Here is a 24,389-nt window from a genome sequence, read left to right as displayed (position 1 = left end):
TGATAAAGAAATTCTGAATCTTAAAGTTTTTCCATTTCTTGATCTATATCCAGAGACTTAAGAAAATGGTTCAGCATACCTGGGCCTTCCTCCACTACATGAAAATAACCCTTTGAGTATTCAAATAGCTGTACAAATAAAACCATTATTAATAATACTTAAAGAACCTTTAATTAAAACTAACATATAAAGAATAGAATAGTACCTATTTATAGAAGGAATAGAATTGCTACCTATTTGTTTTACTGTATAGGGTTGCCCCCGAACCCGATTTGAGTCTTTTAATATCCAATCCAATATTTAAATTTAACTTGATAATACTGTTACACAGTGCACACTTAAAGCATGTTATAGCTATCAAATCAGCCCAGTCTATCTGCTTGACACTGAATATCTCGCATTAAGAAAGAAATGGCCTGCTGTTTTTTTTTTCTATAACAAAGTAAACAAAAGTTGTCTTTATAAACAGCTCATATAAATAATTTAATATTATATTTAATCTTATATAAAATCATCTAATGTTTTTATGTATACATAATTTGATCATAAAAGTGAGTCATTACAGATGTGTTGAGGGAAAAATGAAATGTATTTCTTTCAAGACACTGTGCTAAAATACATTTTTCAGGACTGAACTCATTCTCTCAGCACAGCCATAAAACAAACCCCTGTAGGTGGGACTGTGACTCCATTGGATGCAGCACTAATTGATAGACAGCTAACTCTGGCTACTGTTTGGCATAATAAAAGTGATGACCAATGAGAAGCGCATTTTCTGTTTAGGAGTCATGGACCTCCATCTGAGCGAGAGGAGCGTGTCTCAAAGAAATCATAGTCTTACCAGTCTCACCTTAAAAATATGGAATGAAACACCTCTAGATCCAAAATACAACACTGCATTTGGTGTCCAGATACAGGACGGTTGGCGTCACATCCCCCCTGGCAGAACTGGCAGAAACAGTCAGAAAGAAGTGTGTCCGCTACGGTGGCCAGCAGCAACATTTACAAAGCGTGCTACAGGAGGACGGTGTGTGAGCTTGCTGCCTAGAGAAAATGGAGGATCGGACTTCGATTGAGCTCAATAAATCCGATAAAAATCAGTACAATAATGCTGTGATCAGCCCCAATACCAATCTTTGAGATTGGATCGGGACATCACTAGAATAAACTATTAGAAAACAACTTGCAAATTATTTTAAAAGTATTACATCAATTATGCAAAAGTCTAAAATAAGTTGACAAACAGAGGGAGACTGGGCTTCTGTTTGTAATTTCTGTGGACGGACATAAATAATACCTTCAATCTCCACCTTGACTTTAAGATTTTACCTGTGTGTATTGCTGCTCTATGTACTATGTTGCCAGTGATTTTAAGGTATTCAGTCGACTTGGGACAAGCTGAAACAAGGTTGCCTTTACAATGAGAAACAATGAATGTACTTGAGATATGTATTTGTGCTGGCCCAAGGTTATTAAGGATCTCATATTCCTTCCAGAATCTCAGTCTTGCATGCATTAAATTATCTGCACAATTGCTCAATACGCCAAATTTCCAGTTAAATTTAAAGTATAAAACAATTTCAGGTCAGGCAAAATCCATCTTGTCCCTACAGTGGTATTTGTGCTGGCCCAAAGTGATTAAGGACCTCAAATTTCCTCCTGCATCTCAGCCTCACATTCATTTAATAATTTGCACTATTACACAATATGTCATGTTTCCAGTTCAAATTGAAATATAAAATCATTTCAGGCCAGGCTAAATCCATCCTATCCCTACAGTAGGAGACTAGATCTGTGTTTAGGAGGTGTATTTGTGCTGACCCAAAGTGATTAAGGACCTCAAATTCCTTCCAGAATCTCAGCCTCACATCCATTTAATAATGTGCACCATTGCTCAATATTCCATGATTCCAGTTAAAATTAAAGTATAAAATAATTTGGGGCCAGGCTAAATCCATGTTTCCCTTACAGGGGGAAACTAGATCTGTGTTTAGGAGGTGTATTTGCGCCCCAAAATGATGACCTCAAATTCCCCCCAAAAGTCTCACATTCATTCTTTTGTGCATATTTGTATAAGATAGAACTTTGACAAATTTTTTTACCTTATTTCTTGTAAAAAAAAATGTCTTAATATGACTTGTTTCCAAAGAAATCAGCATCAGCCTGAGCCTGACTAAATACAGTTTTTGTGTGTGTGTGTGGGGGGCATTAGAACTTTTAGGGGAATTGCGGTGTCCCAACCTGATAATACCTTTAATACAGTCCATCCGTTTAATATTTAAATATCTATTTAACATACCTGCTATTATCTGTTTTATTTTTACTGGTCAATTTAAAATATATTAATAAAAATTAATCAATTTGAAATCTTTATATACCATACAATATGTTATGTTATAATGTATAGAAATTCTTCCAAGTATTTTCAACTGCAGAGATCTTTAGGATCAAACTAAACAGTGATTGAGTAAAGGAAGAAAGAAAATCTTTCGTACATGTTTTTGGCTTGTTTTGTGTATTGTGAGGGTACGTTGCTTTCTGTAGTTAGTGCTATTCATTTGTCCATAAAGCGTTAAAAGCAAAGTGCGCAGCATTATGTGAACATCGAACATTCCCTTTCGTTCACCGTGGCTCACTGAATCTGGATCTGCGAATAAGGAGCTAACTTCAGCGTCTTTATAGAAATGTCAGTAATAAATATCTAGTTCCCAGCGATGCCCTGTTCCTTTATCAAGTGTAGATTACTGATAAAATGTTAAGGTGCTTGGTTTTAAAAATATTTTAAATGTTAAGATGTTATCTTGTTGTTGTCTGATAAATGAGTCGCTTTAATGTCATCTCATCACAGTGCTTCAGTTTTGTACCTTTGTATGGACAGAAAATAACAGGATTTCCATGATCATACACACACTGTCAGCAACTTCCAAGATAATATTTTATAGTTTGTTTTTATTGTAAACAAAGACATTGATATGAAGCACCAAAGCTTCTCCAGACATGCAATAACAATGGGATGTATTTTGGGCATTTCCTGTTTTTTAAATACCAGAAACAACCGTGACAAACTGTGACAACCACTATAAAAATGGCTAATGGCTGTCCGGCAAAACTAGACTTGCCTATTTTCTCTTTAAGAATAAGAGAAATAAGAGGCTGTGAATAAGGAGCCAAAGGAATCGGGAGCTGCGAATAAGGAACCAACTTCAGCGGCGTCATTTCTTTACGGGTCCGACTGATAAAACGGTGCTGTAATTAACTGACAGCCTCGTTTATTTTGAGTAGCACCTCGCTCTGGTGTTTTAGTTTTAATAATCCCGGAGATTTTGCACGTTTTCATGTAAAGTTAAACAAAAAGCTATGTAGAGGTCATTTACTCGTCAGAAAGTCAGTAACGGTGAGGTGTGTCTGTGTATTCGTGTCGTTATAGGGACAGACAAGATGACTTTCTGTTTGTTAAATATATAGTAGAAAACAAAAGGCTGTGTCACCACACTGAGTAAAACACTGAGCAGCTCAGCGGTGGATAGTGGAGCACTGAGGTGGTGCAAGTGTGTCCCAATTCAGCTCTCAACTCTCTGACCTCTTGAACACTTCAACCCTCGCACCTTCTGTTCACTTTTCAGCAACGTCATGAAAGGGACCACTTTAATAAAGGATTTAGGGCTTATGACAAGTAATGGGACATGGGAAAGCCTGCAGACAGATTTTAGAAATCGATTTTTAGAAATCCCTGCCGTACGCAATTTTTAGGTCCCAAAAAGCGGACTTGTCCGGGGAAAAGAGGCTGTTTGTTCACCGCCAAACGGTTCCTAATTTAGTTCAAACACTGGATTGTGAAATATAGCTGAACTAACAACAGACAGGTGGTGCCACCTTAAGTTCTTTCTGTGAAATACGGCTGAACTCACAGTTCATACTCACGCATGCGCATTTCAATATTAGGTGCCAGTAAGTGTAAATGTCTATTCCGGCAAAAAAAAGAGTTCTATGTACATTGTTACACAACTTCTATTAATTCTGTATCATGTTAATTGTAATTGTATTGAAAAAGTTGCGTCTAAACATCCTTACTTAATAGAAGGTTTATTTCTAACTGTAGTAATATTTCATATGTGTAATTACAGTATAAATTTCATTTTTTTTAATGTGGACAATAATTCACATTAATAATTATAATTAAAAAAATCTGTATGTTGATTTGTTGTATTTTAGCTTATATTCTGTGTGTGTGGGTGTGTGTGTGTGTGTGTGTGTGCGCGCGCAGTATATTCGTGTGTCCTCTGAAACATCTCCTGAGATTCTGTACGAGCTGATGACTAAACACTGGGAGCTCAAGCCTCCAAACCTGTTAATCTCAGTGACTGGAGGAGCTAAAAACTTCAAAATGAACTCTCATCTGAAAAAAAAGTTCCGCAGAGGTTTAATTAAAGTTGCCAAAACAACAGGTACCTGCTTTGAATTCTGCAAGAGCAAACTGAACAGTGTAGTTTTAGCTGTCGTTGTATTGTATTTACAATTTTTTAAAATTATTACAATGTAAACAAATGCATAGGAATTAATCTATCACTAAATTAGGGTTTTTGAGAACTATTAGAATTTATTAATAATTACTCATTGTGACAGTCATGAGCAAAAACTACATCCACTCCAAAAATATGTGTTTTTACATATTCTCTTTATTTGTTGAACTTATATAGGAAAATATAGACATCAAATATTATATTGGTAATACACAGGCCACATTACATTTTATTGATTTCCTGTAAAAGTCGGATTCAACAAATAAAATGTAATTGTGCAGGAGAATATTCCTGGTACAGAGTGTGTACTTTTTTAGGAAATCAGTCAAATGTCATTTGACTAGGTGTGGTCAGAGTTTTGCTCACGGTTATATCTTTAGCATACTATGTACATGTAAATTAGAGAAGTAATGGTTAGGGATATTTATACATTTGAAAAATGTTTTATTGTGAAATGTACAAAGTGAAGTCGGAAATGAAGCTTGGTGTTCCTCCTCAAGGTCCATAAGCTCTAAACAATTTTTAATGAAACACACCTGTTCCAGGTGCCTGGATCCTGACGGATGGCACACACACTGGTGTGATGAAGCGTGATGGAAGGGCAGTGCCACATTACACTCACAAAAACAACTCTGTGGAGGGACAGATCGTGATCATCGGCATGGCTACCTGGGGGGTCATCCACAACCGAAAGGATCTGATCAACACAGAGGTGGCCTGCTATATGAGTTTAGTTGTCAGTGAGAAAACATGCAATCCTTTCAAAAGACAATATCATTTTTCTTCTTTTTTTTTTAGGACAAACGCAAAGAAATAAATCCCGTTAATTGTAATCTGGATAAGCCTGGTCAGGACCAACTCCCCTGTCTAGATGTTAACAACTCTCACTTCCTGCTGGTGGATGATGGGACACAGGGCCATTATGGTGTTGAAACTGATCTTCGTGGACGACTGGAGAAATTAATCTCAGAGAAGCCTCTGGAGAACCGACTCTGCAAAGGTACAGCATGTGTATGGGATTCTAAAGGGCTCATATCCTACATATTCCTTTTATTTATTTATTTTTCAGTTTTCAATTTCATTGTTATATTTGCCACATATAATAATATTTCAATTTTACATGATTATGTTCCAACATTTCATTATCATTAAAAATAAACAGACTTTTATTACTTCATCATTAAACCTAGGCAGATGAGCTATAAGAATCCCAATGATTTCAGGATATATATTCAGAGCAAAACTAATGTAGGTCTAGTAGGTGAATGTATAAGTATATGATTGTTTGCGTGACATCACAAAACAGTGAATTTAAAACTGTCACGCCTTCGTCCTGTCAGTCTGTTGTCCCCGCCATGTGCTTTATTTGCACATGGCTCTGTTTTGTTTATGTTCTAGTCTCCGCCTTTGTCCCGCCTCCTCGTCTGTCATCTGTTAACCCGTCCTTCTCGTTATCTGTCTCAGGTGCGTCTCGTCAGTGTCTTGTATTTAAGTCCCCTTCCTACACTTCCTGTTTTGTTGGTCATTGTTCTATAGTTCTCTTGTTCTCTCGTTCTTTGTCATGTCAGTCGTGTTATCCGGTCTGTCTCTGTAAGTTTCCACGTTGTCGTTTCATTTCCTGTCGTCTCGTTCTTTAGTCTGTCTGTCCCGTTTGCCCTGATTTGCTCCTCGTGTCCCGTTTAACCTGTTTGGCTCCCTGTTTGTTTTCGTTATGTTAAAGTCTCTTTGTTTTGTTATTATTCTTCTTTATTAAATATACTGTGCTTTAGCGAATGCGTCCGCCTCAGTCAGTCCGCTCCGTGATTCCTGACAGAATGACCAACCACCAGGACGCAGCTAGCACAGACAGTTACTTTCGGAGACTAGGAGAAGTCCAAGCGTCCATAATTCGTGCAATGGTAGCCTCTAGGACTTCAGAAGAGCCGAATTATGGACAGAAGGACTGCTACAGCGGGAGTTGCCGGCTCCAGCTCCTGCCTGGCGCTATTCCGATTCCTAAACCTGAGGAGTCGACTCGTGAATCGAGTAGTTGCGCCAGCGGGAGTCGAAGGAGCCGGCGGAAGAAGCGTGCTGAAGTTCCCCCCTCGACGGTGGATTACCCCCTTAGGTCCGGGGAAATTTTTGGGGGGGCGTTAAGGATAGGGGCTGTTAGCCTCCAACGTTGTGACGACGGAGTTGGGGCTAACAGAGGCGCACCTCTGAGGGATCTAATGGGTGCGCCTGTGAAACCCCCTAAACCCTTTACAGCTCCAGCGCGAGCCCGGCGAGCAGCACAAACCCCTGTCCTCGAGAGCGCGGCGCGCGCCTCTCCTGTCTTCGTGAGCGCGACGCGCGCCTCTCCTGTCTTCAGGGACGACGTCGCAGATTCCTCTGCCTCCGTGGACGTCGTCGCACTGTCTCCAGTCCCCGTGATGGCGGCACCCGCCGCTCCAGTCCCCGTGATGGCGGCACCCGCCGCTCCAGTCCCCGTGATGGCGGCACCCGCCGCTCCAGTCCCCGTGATGGCGGCACCCGCCGCTCCAGTCCCCGTGATGGCGGCACCCGCCGCTCCAGTGTCCGTGATGGCGGCACCCGCCGCTCCAGTGTCCGTGATGGCGGCACCAGTGTCCGTGATGGCGGCACCAGTGTCCGTGATGGCGGCACCAGTGTCCGTGATGGCGGCACCAGTGTCCGTGATGGCGGCACCAGTGTCCGTGATGGCGGCACCAGTGTCCGTGATGGCGGCACCAGTGTCCGTGATGGCGGCACCAGTGTCCGTGATGGCGGCACCCGCCGCACCAGTCCCCGTGATGGCGGCACCCGCCGCTCCAGTCCCCGAGACTACGGCGGCACCCGCCGCTCCTGTGTCCGAGACTACGGCGGCACCCGCCGCTCCTGTGTCCGAGACTACGGCGGCACCCGCCGCTCCTGTGTCCGAGACTACGGCGGCACCCGCCGCTCCTGTCCCCGTGACTGTGGCTACGGCCTCTCCTGTCCCCGTGACTGTGGCTACGGCCTCCCCTGTCCATGTCCGTAGGTCGGCCCGAAGGACTTCAGGGCCGATCCCCAGAACTGTGCCCAGGCTGGTTCCTCAGACTACCCCACAGACATTAGCCAGTCCTGGGCACCCCCCTGTTATTTTGGTTCCCTTGTCTGTCCCTGTCCTGGTTCCCCTCTCTGTCCTTGTCCCTGTACCCGTGTCTGCCTTTGTGTCTGTCCCGGTCCCGGTCACTGTGTTGGTGTCAGTCCCTGTAAATATTCTTGTACCTGTGCCCCTGCCAAGTCCTGTCCAGTCCCCTATCAGCCCTGTCCAGTCTATGTTTCAACCCCCGGTTCAGTCCCCTGTTAGTCATGTCCAGTCTCCGTATCTGTCCAACGTCCAGTCACCCGTCTTGTCTCCAGTCCAGTCTCTGTCTCAAACCCCTGTCCCGTCTCCGGTCCAGTCTCTGTTTCAACCCTCTGTCTTGTCTCCTGTCCAGTCCCCTGTCAGTCCTGTCCAGTCCCTGTTTCAACCCTCTGTCTTGTCTCACGTCCAGTTCCCGCATCCGTCCAATGTCCAGTCACCTGTCTTGTCTCCGGTCCAGTTTCCCTTTCAATCCCCTGTCCAGTCTCCAGTCCCGTCTCCGTTTCAGTCTAGTGTCATGTCACCTGTCCTGCCTTCGGTCCAGTCACATACCCCTGTCCAGTCTAACGTTCCTATCCTGTCCAGTGTCTTGTCACCAGTCTCTGCTCCCGTCCAGTCCCAGCACCAAGTCCTGTCACCTGTCCCGTCTTCTGTCCAGTCCCTGTTTCCATCCAGTGTCATGTCCAATGTCAAAAACCCTGTCAAGTCCCATGTGTCCACTCCTGTCCTGTCCAGTCCGTTCTCGTCTCTTGTGGCTCCCCTTTGTCAGTCTCCTGTCATGTCCCATGTCCCGTCTCATATATTCGGTCCTGTCGTGTCCCCAGCTCCTGTGTCTGTTCCCGTCCTGTCCTGAGTCCTGTCTCACTTGGTTCCTTGTCTTGTCTTAGTCTGTCTTGTTTTCCGTGCCCTCTCCTGTGCCAGCTCCTGGGGGGTTTAGGAGTACGCGCCCGGGAGTTGCGCGTTCTTGGGGGGGGCATCTGTCACGCCTTCGTCCTGTCAGTCTGTTGTCCCCGCCATGTGCTTTATTTGCACATGGCTCTGTTTTGTTTATGTTCGAGTCTCCGCCTTTGTCCCGCCTCCTCGTCTGTCATCTGTTAACCCGTCCTTCTCGTTATCTGTCTCAGGTGCGTCTCGTCAGTGTCTTGTATTTAAGTCCCCTTCCTACACTTCCTGTTTTGTTGGTCATTGTTCTCTCGTTCTTTGTCATGTCAGTCGTGTTATCCGGTCTGTCTCTGTAAGTTTCCACGTTGTCGTTTCATTTCCTGTCGTCTCGTTCTTTAGTCTGTCTGTCCCGTTTGCCCTGATTTGCTCCTCGTGTCCCGTTTAACCTGTTTGGCTCCCTGTTTGTTTTCGTTATGTTAAAGTCTCTTTGTTTTGTTATTATTCTTCTTTATTAAATATACTGTGCTTTAGCGAATGCGTCCGCCTCAGTCAGTCCGCTCCGTGATTCCTGACAAAAACAGACTTTTGCATATTGCTTCCTATTTTCTGGCATTATTTTATGGATGGAAATTATCTTTAAAATATCAGAGAACTTGGAGCATTTCTTCACTGTTTTTCAGCATCAACAGGCCATATAAAAGTGGATGTAAATCAGAGTAAGAGCGCTCCAAATTTGGGCAAACGTACATTTTTTGCACAAGAAAAAAATCTAATAGCACGCTCTCATTTTAAAATATGCTCTCACCACTAAAATAACATTAAAATAACATCATATACTAATTGTTTTCTACAGTATGAGCCTTGTGAGTATGGCAGTTGAGCTCCAAATCTGTTGTAAATCCCAGGCTTAAACGATGCTTAACATTCTTCAATTAAGATGAATTTATTTTTGGTGACTACTGTGAAATTAATATGTACTTAAGAAGACATATAAGTGTGAAATAAAGTGTATACTTGCATAAGATTATTATTATTTTTAATAATTATATATTATTATTTTGATGTAACACCTTTTATTTATGTGCAGTGGTTTGATTGATTTTAATTGTGTAAATTCAAAACCTTGTGTTGCTTACAGTGAGCATATAACTCTGATTATTATATTCACCAGACAATAGGCCGAAGATTCCAGTTGTGTGTGTGGTACTGAATGGTGGACCTGGAACTCTCAAAGTGAGACCATAATCTTTTCTAGATTGACATATGTAAAATTTGTAAAACATATTTACTATATGCACCTCTTCATTTTTTTCTGGAACCCAAATGATTTATTTCCCACAGACAATCTACAACTCCTTGATGAACAGCACTCCGTGTGTTATTCTAAAAGGTTCTGGACGCTTGGCCGATGTCATAGCTGAATTGGCTGGCTGCCCCCTGTCCCATGACACATTGGACACATTGAATTTGATCAAACAAGTGATGAAGGATTTTTTTTGGAATGGACTATGAATCCTCCTTTAAAAAGATCAATGGATGGACCGATATGGTGAGACTGAAAAAGCCAGTTCTCTGCTAAATGTGTAATTAGCAATGCTGAGTTATTACAGTAGTGGAGTTGTAGAAATATGACCTTTGGTATCACATTATCATAACATGCCCTTATAAGGAATAAACTAATTATAAACTAAGTATTACTTTATGAAATACTAAAGATTAATAATTAATCATAAGTATGTAATTGGAACTCTTATAATGATAGTTCAGCCGATACATACATTTATTACTGTTCCATGCTGTCCTTTTGCGCTTTTGTTTAGTTTTTTTTCCGTTGCCTTGTATGCCTCTAGTCATGCCCTGCACATGACTGAACACTCATAGGTGTGACCTTTCATGTTTAAAGTTTGATGTTTTTGTCTTTGCATTTCCTGACATTGCCAGTACAGTGGTGGGTGTGTTGTAGTAAATCCATGTTTGTTTTTAGTACTTTGTTAAGCATTTAGTACCTTGCTCCTTCACACCTGTCAGCTCTTCTCCATCCTTACAAACCCATTCGCACTCTCAGGTCTTCCTCACCCGGGCTGCTCACTGTCCCTTCCTCCAACCCCCTATGGTGATCATGCTTTCTCTAGATCTGCTTAGAGACTCACATTGATTCTTGCCCATCCCTGTTAATGTCCACAGTGAGGACACAGGTAGTGTCGCTGTCACACAGCTCCAGGGTCCTGAAGGTTGTGGGTTTGAGTCCTGCTCTGGGCAAGTGTCTGTGCTAAGTTTGGTGTGTTCTACTTTGTCTGCATGGGTTTCCTCCGGGTGACTGTCTATGAGGAGTTTGGTGTGTTCTCCCTGTGTCTGCGTGGGTTTCCTCCGGGTGTTCTGGTTTCCTCCCACAGTCCAAAAACACATGTTATTAGGTGGATTGGCAACTCAAGTGTCCATAAGTCTGAATGTGTGTGTCACCCTGTGAAGGACTGGTGCCCTCTTCAGGGTATTTCTGCCTTGCGCCCAGTGATTCTGGGTAGGCTCCAGACCCACCATGACCCTGAACTGGAAAAACAGTTTAAGACAATATATGAATGGTATTCTGACCTGTTTTTATTGTTTTACCACACATTTCATATAAAGTTATTCTGAGCTACTGGACCATTTCTGCTCGAAAGGTTTGGAGTGTAAAACTCATGTAAGAAGGTATCATGATAGTGTCCCAGTGCTTGTAAGGCAATATGTAAAACCACTACATATTCAGGTCCACTTATTTATATCTATTTTTGATTATTTTTGCAGATTAAGTACATTATAGAAAAGGAGCAACTTCGGACAGTATTCTCCATCGATGAGGACCTGGATGTAGCCATTCTCAAATATTTTCTGAAAGGTGAAAAATAAGGTCTAAACATTTATGCTAAATAAATTATATTACCATGCATTTCCTGAGATTTGTATATTTTTGTTAAGATTGCTAAGTACACCTCTTTAAATGTATTATATTTTTATAGATCTACTTGTCCAAAGTGTGCATTTATGCATTTATGATTTTATCAATGGCTTAATCACAGTAGATATGAGCTGTGGGTGTGAGGTTTTTTTTTTTTTTTTACTCTTTTTTTTTTTTTATCTTTCAACCTTACACTGGCCCTAGATAATAGATGGCTATTGTGCATTATTGGATTCCATTGAATTTAACAGCACTGTGCAAGGTTATTATTTTGATTCCCATTATTTAAATTTACTCCTACCCCTTGTTTTAAGTGTTGCCCTTTCACTTTAGAACTGAAGCACAAGCCAGAGTTAAAACATTCCCCTACAAAATGGTGAACTTTCCAAAGCCTGATACAATTTTACAGATGATAGCCCTTCATTTGAAGTGTGCTGATGTAATTTCAGTTTCAAGTAGTATATTGTCTTACCCCTTGGCTTCTTTCCCAACAAGAATTGAGACACCCCTACCCCTAGGCAAAACAAAGGGGTAGGGCTAAGTGTTAGGGGTAAGGGGAGAAATGGGATTTACCCTTAGGCGTTCTAAGAACATATATAAAGCTGTTTCTTCTGGGCCCAGTTTCCTGAAAGCCTTTCAGAGTTAAGAACAACAGTTTTAGGAATTCTACTTTAGCTAAGATTTTAGAAAATACAGCCTGGGAAAATTAGATTTTTAAAAAGTAGCAATACTTCAATAAATGAATTTAAGCAGTAATGCAAATAAACAGGTAGTGTCACTGTCAGACAGCTCCAGGGTCCTGTCTTTGTGGGTTCAGTCCCTTCCTCGAGTGCATGGGTTTTTCCATGTGCTCTGGTTTCCTCTCACAATCCAAAAACAACATATTAGTAGTTTGGAGTTGCTATCCAGAAGTGTCCGTAGGTGTGAGTATGTAAGTAATGCACTGTGATGGACTGGTGCATTTTCCAGGGTGTGTTACTTCCTTGTGTCCAACGATTCCAGGTAGGAAACAGACTCAGCACAACCTTGAATAGGATGAAGCAGTTCCAGAAAAAACAATTAATAAATCAATTAATGGATATTTTATAACAAGTATACCAGTTATTTGTATAGATCACTACTGAGAAGATTGATGGATCAACTGATCAGTCATTCAGGCTGTAAGCTTTCAGCCCTACCCTGTCATGTCTTGTTCTCTGTACATTTTCCCTTGGTGTCTGTTGCCATGTGTTTCTGTTTAGTTTTCATCTATGATGTGCTTGTGTCCTACTAGTATTCATAAAAACACACCCCCTTCCTTCCATGTCTCATTATTTTCTCCGGTGTTCCTGATTTTTTAGAGTTATTTAAGTCCTGTCCTCAGTCTCAGTCTTTGTTGGTGATTCATGGTTTGTGATGTTTTCTCATGTTTATCTTTGTCTCCTTATTTCGTTTTCTTCTGTGTTTTTCATGTTTATTCTATGTTCTTTGTTGTTCTCTGGATTAGGATTTTTTTTCTATCCGTGTCTTCCATTTTTAGCCTCTGTTTTTAATTATCATAAATTATCATATCTTTCTCAGTCCAGATATTTCTCTGTTGGTTTGTTTTTGGTGTTTGGTATAGTCATTTTGTCCCCTTGTATTTCTGACTGTTATCGTTTTCATTGTTATTGTGATTAGTGTCCTTTTGATTAGTGTCCTTTATTAATTTTTGGTTACTTATTTATTGTATAGGGTTTCTTGTGTTCTTGGTAGTTTTTTTCTAGTTGTTCCTGGTAGTTCATACCTGTTTTCACTGTGTCTCCGGGTTAGCATTTACTTCCTCTTTCCTAGTTTCTCCTCACACATGACACAGGCATTTGATCTGTGACCTTTAAACACCACAACTAATGGGTGCCAACGTTTAACAAATAAAAATGATCTACAATGATGTGGAGTAGGGCTGGGCAATTAATCAAAAATTAATATAAATCGACATTCAGAACTTCTTATTGACATAATCTTTTCTATATATATTATATGGATTATTTTTATTCTGTTATGTCCCACTGTTTGTTCATGTACTGTCCCTTTAAAACCATGCAACCAGGCTGTAGTCACGTGATTCTGCCTGTATCTGCCATATGGAAGCAACCTAAACACAGAGGTAGACCAAGCGACTCGAGCTCGTACCCAGGAACATCACAGCGTCTGTGGTTTGGACGTGCTGTGTTTTGACGACCAAAGCACAATCACACACCAAATATAAACAGTGCTCAAAAACAAGAGAGGAAGAAGGAGCTCCCAGCAACATTAGAAAAAATATCCCAGCTTTCCCAGCATTTACAGTACAAGCCTCATCACTGAACTATGACGGTCCAAAATACAAAAACAAGATAATAGTTCGTTAATCGTAATCATGGTAAAATCTAAAATTAATCATGATATTGATTTGTGCTCTTATTGCCCAGCACTAAAGTGGAGTAAAATCATCTAAGTAAAGAATGCTTTAAACAAAAAAAAAATTCTCCTAAGAAGATTATTTTCCCCAATATAAATACCTTTTTACCCTGAAGATATTTTCTGAGGGTGAACCGTCCTATCTTGATCTTTAATGCTATACATTTTGTTTCTTCTGAAGTTATTTTTCTGCATGTCACTCAGTAACATATTAAACTCTGTGTGCCCATGATCCCTTTAATCAGAGTGATGTATGTTATATCAGACACTTTTCTCTTTCTCTAGTTTAGTCTGTGTGGGATTTCCTTTTGGAAGAAAAATGAGCAGAACTTCTAGACATGTTGTGTATATGTGCATAAAGTGTTATTGGTATATTGCAAATTCTATACTTTTGTCTCACTATAGCCTCTCAGAGCAGTGACAGTGTGGACAAACAAAAGAAACTAGAAGACAAGAAGAAACAGCTGGAGCTGGCACTGGCCTGGAATCGTGTGGACATTGCAGAGAGTGAAATATTCACAGATGAATTCCAATGGAAGGTCAATTACACAATCACTTTGCATTCACTCTTCTCAGTTAGGTTCATGTTATGTTTTGGTTCATGTTATATAATGATAATTTAAAAAATCCTGTAAAAGACAAAACGATTAGTTTTCAGTGTTATCACTGTGTTCAGTGATGTTTATATATAGTCTGAATTGTTTTTAAAAATATAGTACATAATAAAAATAACATTTTGCTAGTATGGACCATGCCTGTGAAGGCTGAAACTGGGAGGTAAACGGTGTAAGGATGTGGATGTGAGTGTGTCTGATGCAGAAATGATGTGAGTTTGATGGGTTGATAGGGCTGAGGGGAAGAGTTTGGGCATGGTCATATTCCCTATACTAATTTTGTTATTACAAATATCACAATTTGTTGGTATGGACACTCACATGAAGGCTGAAAATGGTAGCGCAATTCAGATACAATTTTCAGGCAGGAGTTTAGGGCAGCTTCAGAATACGTTTGTAATTACAGGCATGCTAGAATTCAGTTGTTGAATGGTCATGGACAAGAGTACGTATTTAAAAAGCTACCGGTTTGAGCTCCGTCACAAGAGCAGCAAAATCATCAATCAGTCAACATTTATATATATATATATATATATATATATATATATATATATATAGTACTTTTTACAACTGATATCACAAAGTAGCTTTACAGAATTGGTATCAGAACAGATCAGCAAGTCGAAGGTGACAGTGGCAAGGAAAAACTCCCTCAAGACTAGAGGAAAAAACCTTGGGAAGAACTACGACTCCCAAGGGGGACCCTTCCTCCTCTGATCAAACTACTGATAGAAATGAAGAGTATCTAAAGTTAAGTCTGTCGTTATGCTACTGTGGAGTTAGTAGAGTATTGATGTAAGAGTGACGGAAGTAAGGAGGATTAGAGCAATGATCATAATGATAATAATAATAATAATAATAATAATAACAATAATAAGTGATAGCTGCATCAATCTGGAGCAACAATAATAGTGCTGGAAGCATCAATCTGAGTGTTGCTAAAATTGAGTCCGTTTTTACTTCAATGTACACAGAATAAAGCGAATTTGTGAGACACAGAAATTATGGGAATTAGAAGGGCATCTTAAAGTGAATTTTGTGTAAAAATTTCTAAAATGCAAAAATAAATCTGCAAGCAAATTTCTTACATCCATGAACAGAAGCAGTGTGTTGTGAATGAAAAAACAGATAAAAGCTTGAAAGCTGGTGGGGTTGGCGTGACTCGATTCCAGAGGAGGTTTCAGAGCATCTGTCAGTCTAGAATCAGTGACCAATGGAGATTCAACAAGAATGCCTTCTTCCTCCCTCCCACCCCTGAAAAGTGTTCCAAAAGTCAGAAGCAAAATAAAACAAAGTATATGCAAAACAAACTCTCTTTGCGTATGCTTTTTATTCCTTTTTTTTTTTTTGCTGGCAAAATACAAACTAAAATTAAGTATCAAATAACTGCAAAAATGTAATAAGGTAACCAAGTATCTTTGAAGAATTTACTTTTGATATATTTGTTTTCTATTTTGCATTCACAACATATTCTTTCTGTTCATGATTCTACACTGTTAGAAAAACAAGGGAACATTACTGAACATAGTTGTACCATATTATATATGAATTGTAGATTTAAAAATTGTATTGATTTCATATGCCCCACTTAATCTCTAGGACTTATATTATGTTATTTTATTTTACACGCATCTGTAATGAAATCTTACAAAATATTCAACTCTCCTTCTGGAGAAGACAATGTAATGTACCTTTAGGGAACACAACTGTACTTTACAACCATTGCTGTATGTTTAAATGGACATTTACACTCTTTGTACATTCAGTGACCAACCTAAAAATAAATAAATAAATAACTCCAATTTAAATATATGTGAATATAATGATCATGTAGGAGTAAATTACCAGGTACCATAATACTTATTTTATCGTATTCACAACATGATATGCACAATTCTATGCATTGTGACTTATAACTGGTCAGCTGTAACAGACAAAACAGCCCCAGTACTGCCATATTTAAATAATTTAAATAATAAAATAGTTGTTTATAATTATTCAGCCTTTCACATGCAGCAATGCACTAAATCCAATTAAACAGGACTACTTATGCTCAATTTGGAATTATATGTGTTGGTCAGTATTCTTTAGGTGTTCAAAATAACCAAGAAACAGTCAGAAAAACTATGACTAGTCTGCTTCCTCTGTCATGTTTTAAAAACACATTATTTATAGCTACTAGAATAATGTTATTCCTGGACTCGAACTCTGTCATAATCCATGTGTAAATGTATATACTCTCAATGGCTGTTGTTTTTCAGTCCAGTGATCTTCATCAGGCCATGTTCTCTGCTTTGGTGGACCATAAAGCTGAGTTTGTGCATCTTCTGCTAGAGAATGGAGTGTCTATCAGCCAGTTTCTCAAAGATCAGGACACACTTTGTGAGTTGTACTCAAACATGCCTGACTGCCTTTTCAAGCGCAAGCTGACCAAGTCAGGAGACCCGTTGACACTGAATCGTGTTTACGCTGAAGTTCACCATCTGCTGGGCAATTTTACTGATCCAATCCAATATGCAGAGATACAGGCATCCGGAAATGACATCTGTGTAACTGTGAGTTTAAATTGATCAGCATTCATTCACTAATCTTAGCAGTGATGAGAAATGCAGACTCTGTGATTTAGTTTCAAGTGGAAGACTAGCAGGATTAGAAGGAGAATGGAGAGAAAATATTTTAATTATGTAATTATATTTCATGGCATCTGCGTCAATATTGAAGAAAACACAGTCAGTTTAGGCAGAATACTCTTATTGAACAGACAATTAAACAGGTTTACAAAGGCTCAAAGGAGCCCTCCAAACAGGTTAATCCCACAACCAAACACATGGGAACAAAATAAGATAGGACACGTTAAGTGGATACACATCCTATATGGCTTTTAAACAAAACATTTTAACAAACACCACCTTAAAAAAAATAAACAGCAAATGGTAACAACAACAACATCTCGTTTACCGAGGGTGCAGGGCACATAAGGACCTGCTTGGCATAGACCCATAGCTCCCCAAACGCAGGGAGCCCTTGTTTCTAGAGTTATAAATTGATACGCAGAGGTATAAGTATAGTTAGAGGGGATCATCAAGTTAATTAAGACTTTTTAAACTCAGTCTCGTCTGAGTAGAATATTTCATATCAATGTTATGAATTAAATCTGTTTTGATAATTTGACTCAGTTCTATATAACTCTTCGGTCAGATGACATCCAAAGGGCAGGAGGACCCTAACCGAGATCTCTTTCTCTGGAGTGTTCTGCAGAACAAGCGAGAGCTGGCAGATATCGCTTGGGAAGAGGTAACACTTTTGGAGAATGGGTGGAATAACTTCAGGACCCCAAATAACAAACATAAATTAAAGGATGGGAAAAGTTTATTAGATAATTTTACTTGATTTGGAGTATATAAACCAGACCTAATCTGCCTCTGTTGTGTGTTGATTTAAATATAGATACTTTAGGTTTGATGAAGTGGTTACACAAAAGGAATAAATGAATGAATTTTACTTTAAGCATTCCTGTTTTTTTGTAGTGTAATGACTGCATTGTAGCTGCGCTGGCTGCCAGTAAGATCCTGAAGAAACTGGCTATGGAGGTAGGGGATAATTGGGAGGAAGCAGAGTCTATGAGAGAACTCGCCACCCACTATGAGAAACAGGCCATTGGTACAGTTCAATTCATTCTACTTCTGCTTAAACTTCCCATTCTCCCTGTGTCTGCTCGGGTTTCCTCCCATGGTCAAAAAACACATGTTGGTAGTTGGATTGGCAATTCAAAAGTGTACATAGGTGTAAGTGTGTGAGTGAAGGTGTGAGTGTGTGTCACCCTGTGAAGGACTGGCACTGCCTCCAGTGTCCAGATGTGTGAAATAATTAATTAATTCATTTATTTATATGTTCATATGGCCTAATATGATCAGTTCAATTTACATATAGATATATAGAGCTGACCATAGTAAAAGACTATTTTAATGTTGAAACTGATTATATTTATTGAAACAGAAAATGCCCATTTTGAATTTTATGCCAGCAACACATTCCAAAAAAGCCAGGGCAAAAACTATTAAAGTTGTACAGTGCTACATTAAAAAAGTTCATTGTCAATAGGTCAATGACATTACTGGATTCAAAAATGACATCTCAAAGTTTAGAATAGTGAAGACATTCAAGAACAATGTTTCTCAACCTAGAGAATTTGAATTCATCATTTATGTGAACACAGTGTTTCCGTGAATGGGAACTTTCAAAACCACAGCAATTGGCCTTCTTAGTTCCCAAACATTTACCACTGACTTAATATACCACTTCCACTTAACATACCACTTAAATGTTTGGAATGTGTTAATGGAAAAATATTCAAAATGCAATTCAAATATTCAAAAAAAACAAAAAAAAAACAAACAATAGTATGTTTTCTCTGTTTCAACATAAACAATGTTGTCTTGGTTGTATTTTCAAATAAATGTAGGGTTTAAATGTTTTGCACACGTGTAGTATATCAACACCCATACACTTGTAACTTCACTATATTCATACTTATAACGTCATTATCTTTGCAGGCGTGTTTAGTGAATGTCATAGCCGTGATGAGCAGAGAGCACAGAAGTTGCTGACCCGGGTTTCAATACCCTGGGGTGGGGTTACCTGCCTGAATCTTGTTTATGAGATTGATTATGAGAGCTTCATAACTCACTCTGGCGTCCAGGTAAACGCCCCTGAAATACTTACATTTAATCTGTGTTAATGACAGGGTCGATCATATAGATAACAAACAGTCCATTTCAGGCCCTGCTGACTCAGATCTGGTGTGGGGAATTAGCAGTGGGCAATCCACATTGGAAAATCCTCCTCTGCATGCTGTTCTTCCCTCTTATCTACACTGGATTTCTGGCCTTCAGGTAATCAGTCAAGTTTGGGCACCCCTGGGCAAATGAAAATGACATGTTTCATTGATTGTTTTCAGTCAAAACAACCCGGCATTATGTTGAATATATTGAATTAAGCTGTGTCTTGTGCAAAAGTTAAAGACAAATTTACATTGTTTTTAATTATTTTCCACTTTATTAAACTTGGCAAATAAATGAGTGGTGCACTACAATGTAGTGCAAGATGAATATGATTTAATCAAATGTGATTTGTTCTAGATAATCTTTAAATACCTATCCTCTTGTGAGAACTCATGTGTAGGTAGATTATAGGATTCATGTGTTTTTGTCACCATGAGTATATCATTATATGTAGGATGCACAAATGGAGAAACCAATCATGCATTTCTATAGACTCATTATATTCTGTGAACCGATGCTATGCACCAATCAGCCATTAAACACACACACACAGTCAAAGGAAGGTTTAACCTAGGAAAACGGAAAAGGAAAATGGGACAAGGAAGAAAGAGTTCTACTAATGTTTGTAGCTCCAGGTAAGGGGACTGCCACCAACGGTAGAGTGAGGCAGACTTCCCGTGACTGGGGAAGATTGAGGAGGGTGCACAGCCAGTGGAGATCAGGAGTCCACGGAGAGAAGCAGACAGGAGAGTAGCAGTCTTTTTACAGACAAATAGTCAGTCATCTAAGAGATAGAGTTGGAGGGAAACCAATCATGCTAGTACAGTCCACTTATCTGGGGTATAAACACAGTCACCAGTTACTCTGAGAGTGGCTTTTAAAGGCAAGTAGGGAGGGAGATCTCGCATTGCAATCAGGGTCCTCCAGACCTGCATGGTTTCAGGTCCCTGCCTCCTGGAGTCATGTGATCAGACTCATGCGCTGGCTGTTTGATTGTTTTCTTTTCTTTTTCTCTGCTCTTGAGCTGCTTTCTGACCAAAATTGTCTTGGCTGCTCCACAACACATATGTATTGGGTACAGTTCTGGATTCTGTATATTCCTTTTAAATATAGCTCATGCCACTGGATAAGTTAGTTTTCAGATTTCATGGTTTATACCCAAATATAGTAATAATTTTTGTCATTTACAAAGGAATGATTCAAAGATGTACAGATTTTGGTAATCATAAATGTCGTAAATGTTATGTGATGTCATCACTTCAAGGATGTTCTTGTCTGGAAGACCACTGAAACCTCCAAATAGAGTTGAGAATTGAGGATGGAGTCTCCTCCCTCAGTCCTTCAGGACCAATCAGTAGCACTGTGCTGCATGTAGTAGTCTTTTCCTGTTTTATTATACAAATAGATCACCTCAGGAAGCACTTATAAATTAGATGAACCAAGGAGTGTTGAAAGCTAGGCAAATAATCAAATGTGCAAAGCAGTGGAACCTAGGCACAGTGTAGTATTTCTGGGACAGGTTTGCAACAGACACCTCTGAAGAAAAGATGCTGCTTCATAAGGAGGTTTTAGAAAATCTGTTAGACAGGAATATGAGGTTCTACACTTTAGCAAGTGTCTTACATATAATCAGCAATGATGATAAATCTGTGTGTGTGTGCCTCTTTTTAAGGCAAGATGAGGCCATGAGAAAGGAAGCAGAGCGGAATGAAAAGAAGCAACAAGGGAATTATACTGTCCCTGGCGTCTCCACTGATGGCAAACCCAAACCTCACAATCGGTACTGAAATTACAGATAAAGATATTTTAAGTTTGTGGGAGATAATTTTTTTTTTAACTAAAAATTAACCTGTGGAGAAATTTTATATTTGCCTTGAGTTTAAGACTAGAGAGTTAAAATTATTGACAAAGCATTACTCTTACCTTTTTGTGTATATAGAGTTCCGATCCACCTTTGATATTTTGGAGCATATTTTTACTGTGAAACATACAGTTGAGATGAGTTTGCAGTGTAGGAGGATACAGAACTCTGAAGACCGGAGCTCTGTGTGTTTTCTTTTATAAATTAGAAGACGAGACCCCCACTTATAAAAAGAATGATTAGGACTGAGGAAATAGGAAGAGATGTAATGGTGGTTAATCATAAAAATGAAGAGTAGAGTTGGACATATAGGACACTAGACTGTGCTTCATATCTCCATTTCAGTGTTCATCAAAAGTAAAAATATCTGTTATAGACCTAGTTGTCAGTCACTCATTCACTTATTCACTGGTTTATTCATGTTTTGTAAGCTGAAGACGGGGCATTTGGCCATCAGTATGTCTAAAGTTTTCCATGCTTTATGTTTGTTTGTTTTCATTGTATTTCCAGTCATGCTAGCTCAGAAAGAGTGAGTATGGCTGAAAATTACAAAGTTAATTTTTGTATCATCAGTGCTTCGTCACAGGAGCATCCTCTGTGTCCTCTGACCTACTGGAAAAAGCTGAAGGGATTGTTCACCTGCCCTCAGATGAAGTTCTACTGGAAGATGGCCTCCTATTTAATTTTTTTGTGGCATTTTGCTGTGGTGCTCATGATGGATTTTCAGAAATACCCATCCTGGAGAGAGATCCTGCTCTATGTGTGGCTCTTCTCTCTGGTGTGTGAGGAGGTCAGACAGGTGAGTGCCCTGCAGACACAATAAAAGTAGAGCTGTAAACTTCTACAGACCCAAGCATCAGAAAATACTGGGGAAAATAAAATGCATGCATTACTGCCCAAAGTTATTAAGAAAAGTCCTGTGTCTTTTGCAACTTTTACAGAGAAATATATAAATTAATTTAACATTTGTTAGTAAAGGCTTAATTTCTTTGTTTGTTTTGTTTTTTACATTTAAGAATTGATTGTGTGTCCCAGTGTTCATGAAAAGTCTTTCCTGTTTAGTGTTAACTGTGTCCTTCTGTTTAGCTCTTCCATAAAGCAGATGAATTTGGTATTCAGAGGACAGCAAAAATGTATATTAAAGACCTGTGGAACATTCTGGATGTGATATCGATATTGCTGTTCATCACCGGCGTGGCTTGCAGGTCTGTTTGCTTGTTTTGCTGGCTCAACTCTGTAAGGGAAGGGTGTTTACTATCCACTTTTGTACAGTAGGTAAAATATATGCCTGAGAAAATCACAGTGCCCTTAGTTAAATGCATACAGGAAATAATAAGTCACTTCATTTCTCCCCAGGCTCCAGAATTCTGAAACTGTGTTCTATGTGGGCAAAGTCATACTCTGCATTGACTTCATCTTATTCAGCTTGCGCCTGATGGTCATCTTCACCATCAGCAGAATCTTAGGTCCAAAGATCATCATTGTCAGGAGAATGGTGAGAACAGTGGCTAGAGGTGTGAAATATATATAAAAAAAATATATATATATATATATATATACATTTTTCTAAAAAAGATATGTTTTTTATTTTCTTTTTTAATAGACCTTTTAAACACAGAACTGTTCTATTCACTAAACCAAATTCTCCAAATAATTTAAATGAAATAATTATATCCATTATCTTTAATTACATTTTAAGAGCATTTATTTTTTATTAATTCTGTAAAGTGAACAATATTAAACCTTTATATATTTATTTTTATTATAACAATGTATTGTTTAACTGCAGCTAGCACAAACTTTACATCAATATCTGATTAAACTTTAAATTACAGCCCGCTAATTACTGGGTTAGTACAGAGAAAGTACCTGTTAATTAAGCGGTAAGATTAAATAAGTACTGAGTAAGTAAAGGGAATGATTCTAGAAATATGTGGTTATTACTGGGTATTTTAAAATTCATTTAATCATATCCTCATTAATCAGTTGTGTACATATAATGCCCCAATACATATAGACAAAGCAGTGTAAAATATCTCCTAAGTATGTGATGATGATTATTATGGTAAATCACATGTCATGAACCTAATGAGTACAAAGCACTTGAAACTCTGCTAAAGCCTGTAATGAAAGTAGCTGACCATGCCCTTCTCTGTAGGTGCACTGTAAATAACTTTAAAGGATAAAGTTACATAGTTCCATAATTACATTCAGAACTATAGTGAATTCAAAATTGTAGCTGCATTCCTTATCTATAAAAAATTACAACAAAAGTAACTTGCATAAACTGTCATTCAATATTGTAATCTATAATTATGCTGAGAAGTATAATAGATTCAGAAACGTAGTTATGTGCCATATTTGTAAAGTTTTGTATGATATACCAAGTAATAACCACATATTTCTAGCATCATACCCTTTATTTACTTTGTACTTACATTTTCTTACACCTTACTTAACATGTATTCACTCTGTACATACTGCATGCAGTATTTCACATATTTCTAGTATCATGCCCTTTATTTACTCAGTACTTATTTTATCTTACCACTTACTTAACAGGTACATACTCTGTACTTAGAGTATTAGTGGGCTGTAAATTAAAGTGCTAAAAATTTACCAGCCCAAAACACATTTACAAACAGTTAAAACACTTTTACCAGCCCAAAACACATTTACAAATGACCAAACTAATTTTACAGGAATTGCTGCTGATGTTTGTAGGTCAAACTGCTTTGTGAGAATTAAGTGAATGGAGTTCAGGAGGGTAAATTCAGTTCAGGAGTGTAATTTGCGGTTTGTAAAAGTGTTTCAAGCTGGTAAAAGTGTTTTGGACTTTGGAAACATGTTTGGGGCAGATAAAAGGGTTTTGGCTGTTTGTGAAATGTTTTACAGCTTGTAAATGTGTTTTTATTTTTGTAAATTGCTTTGCCCTTCTCAGCCACCGTATCTTTGGATGATGAAATGTCCATTCTAGCTACACTAAACTCACTGCAGAAACTAACAGTGCCAGTTACTCAGAGTGTCTCTAAATGTTTTTGTATTATGGACGTAGGAGTAAACAGTTGTATTGTGTGTCCATCAGTATTTCAGTGTGCTATAATTGCAGGATGTAAGTAATATTTAATCTAAAAATCTATTGTAACTACAGAGTTAATGCCAAAGGGCTGCATTCTGAAAGTAATAAACACATTCTGATGAAGCTCATTTTGTCCTGTTATGTCTATAACTAAATGCACTGATTTTAAAAAGGTAAGTATATAGTTTAGGATCAG

The 24,389-nt window shown here is 38.8% G+C and overlaps 1 pseudogene; it reads left to right on the top strand.

Moving 5' to 3' along the window:
* LOC136710914 (transient receptor potential cation channel subfamily M member 2-like) overlaps window positions 1–24,389 on the top strand; it is a 49,086-nt pseudogene that overhangs the window by 5,589 nt on the left and 19,108 nt on the right.

The sequence above is a fragment of the Hoplias malabaricus genome, chromosome 12, assembly GCF_029633855.1.
Source record: "Hoplias malabaricus isolate fHopMal1 chromosome 12, fHopMal1.hap1, whole genome shotgun sequence".
Taxonomy (NCBI): Eukaryota; Metazoa; Chordata; class Actinopteri; order Characiformes; family Erythrinidae; genus Hoplias; species Hoplias malabaricus.
The sequence above is the reverse complement of the archived record's forward strand: the minus strand, read 5'-3'. Positions and strand labels throughout refer to the sequence as shown.